The 2500-nt window shown below is 37.5% G+C and overlaps 1 protein-coding gene across 1 annotated transcript in view; it reads left to right on the top strand.

The window, feature by feature from the left end:
- The window catches only part of LOC143018345 (homeotic protein ultrabithorax-like), a 460440-nt gene that overhangs the window by 384014 nt on the left and 73926 nt on the right, over positions 1-2500 (top strand). The window lies entirely within an intron of this gene.

Here is a 2500-nt window from a genome sequence, read left to right as displayed (position 1 = left end):
TCCTCAACAGACATTCCCCTCTTCCCCAAAGCCCCCTTCACCCCATCCATCCACCTCATCCTAGGACGTCCCCTCATGTTCACTCCCTCCACATCTGCCTTCCATACCTCTTTTACTAGTCTTTCTTCACTCATCCTAATACTCTTTCATCAACCCTATCTCCCAACCCCCTTTCCACCCCTGTTCTCCTCCTCACCTCCTCATTTTTCACTCTATCCAGCCTAGTAACCCCCATCATACTTCTCAGACACCTCATTTCAAACACATTCAAACTTCTTTTCTCTTCCTCTCTTATGTTCCATGTTTCTGCCCCATACAGTGCTGTTGGCACAATCACTCCTTCATATAGTCTCCTCTTAGCATCCATTCCCAAATGTCTATTCCTCATTACACTTTTTAATCCACCAAGGCATTTACTCGCTTCTCTCAATCTACATTCTACCTCCACCTTCACTCCAACTTTTCCTGCCACATTTGCACCCAAGTACCTAAAACTATCCACTTCCTCCAGTCGTTCCCCATAATGCTCACTTCCAGACTACTGCCACTGTCACCCCTTGTACATCTCATCACCTTACTTTTACCCACATTTATCTTCAGCTTTCTTCTATCACACACTCTCCCAAACTCTGTCACCAACTTGCTCACACGCAGTTGTTAAGATGATGAAAGCAGGTAAGGCACCTGGTCTGGATGGATGCCATGCATAATGTCTAATATATATATATATATATATATATATATATATATATATATATATATATATATATATATATATTATATATATATATATATATATATATATATATATATATATATATATCATATATGTGTGTGGTGTGGGTGTGGAATCTTAAGGAATCTAGCGTCCTCTCTTTTTCGACATCGCGCAAACTCATGAAGACCTGAGGGTCTTCGAGAGTCCAACGGCTCCTTCGACTCATAACTCTTGTCCTCTCAAGCTCCATCGAGGCTTTCAAGCAATTACTGAGATCAGACGAACTAATCACCCAGGTCGTGTTATTATAAGATAATTAGAATGGATTGGGATATCAACAACAACAACTAAGAGATCAAGAAGAACAATAACAAGAATAATAACAATAATAGTAAGGATGAGTGAAGAGTTAAGTGTTCGCATCTGCTGGGCTGAACAACTTTATTAGTGACTTTTTGTAGTGTTGTCGGGTGGTGATTTTTATTCAGCTGTGGAGTAGTATTACTTTAGATTGATTTAGTCATAATAAATAAGAACCATAGTTGTGTTCATCGAGTGTTACCCCATTTTATTTCATTCTCTATATTTATTTATTTATTTATCTATTTATTTATTTATTTATTTATTTATTTGTATATTTATTTAGTTAGTTAATTAGGTAGTTTAGTTTTCATTTCTATTTTTCCCTAAATCTTCTATTAATCTTTACAAAAACTCTTACTCAGACTTGACTAGATATTAATACTTATGGAAAATACAAAAACACTAACAAAAAAATTATCTGCCATAGTAATATAACACCTTTAACAGTATCAGAATACAGCAGAAACAACAATCACTATCTCTATATGTCTATCCATCTATCTACCTGTCTATCTATCTACCTATTTATCTATCTATTCATCCATCTGCATATCTTCATTTACTTCGATGTGATTTTAAATGGTTCTCTCCTAACCTGAATAGAATATTCTGGCGATGGTCATATTGAAATATAAAAACATCACCGTTTTGAATATAAGCATTGCGTACCAAAATTATAATTTTCCTTTTTTTCGAAAAATTTCATTCTTCTATCTGCAAGAAATTTTCATCTGCCTTGGATCATCTTCAGAACACTTCTTCGTGCTTTTCTGCAACATTCTTTTCTTAATAACAACAATACAAAAATTAAATGAATTAATACGTAAATAAATACACAAATAAATAAGAAATGGCTCAAAATAATTTACTTCCGACCATCAAAATAATAGTAGAAACTACTTTTCCGTCATTCACTGTTAAAAAAAAAGAAAAAAATAGATAAACAGAAGTAGATAAAACATATATAAAAAACACCATAAAGAAAGAGATAATACTGATAGCAGAAAAAAAAAACAACGTGCGAAATATTTGATTTCCGAGAACACTATAAATAACATTGCTCTGCCTTTTGTGACTCCGGTGGCGCGGCCGTCGTGAGGGGCATTAACATATCTGGCGCTGTTTTTGAGAAGTCGGCGCAAGACATACGGCGGCTTTCCCGTGATTGGCCGCAGAGGAGAAAGAGAAGAAGAAGCATTCTTGCTCTCCCAGAGCGGCGCATTTTACGAAAGAGTCTGTGCAGACTCTCTACCCACCCCCTTTACTCCCCCACCTTTCCCTCTCACCACCCTCCCCCTCCCCTCTCCCCACCCTCCCCTCTCCCCACCCTCCCTCCTCCCCTACACCAACACCTTCTCCCTCTCCCCCTTTCTCTCCAAACTTATCACGACCCGTTCCCCAACCACCGGTACCCACTCT

This window comes from Oratosquilla oratoria, chromosome 3, assembly GCF_046742065.1.
Source record: "Oratosquilla oratoria isolate Oo_2021 chromosome 3, ASM4674206v1, whole genome shotgun sequence".
NCBI lineage: Eukaryota > Metazoa > Arthropoda > Malacostraca > Stomatopoda > Squillidae > Oratosquilla > Oratosquilla oratoria.
This window is presented reverse-complemented; position numbering and strand designations above follow the sequence as displayed.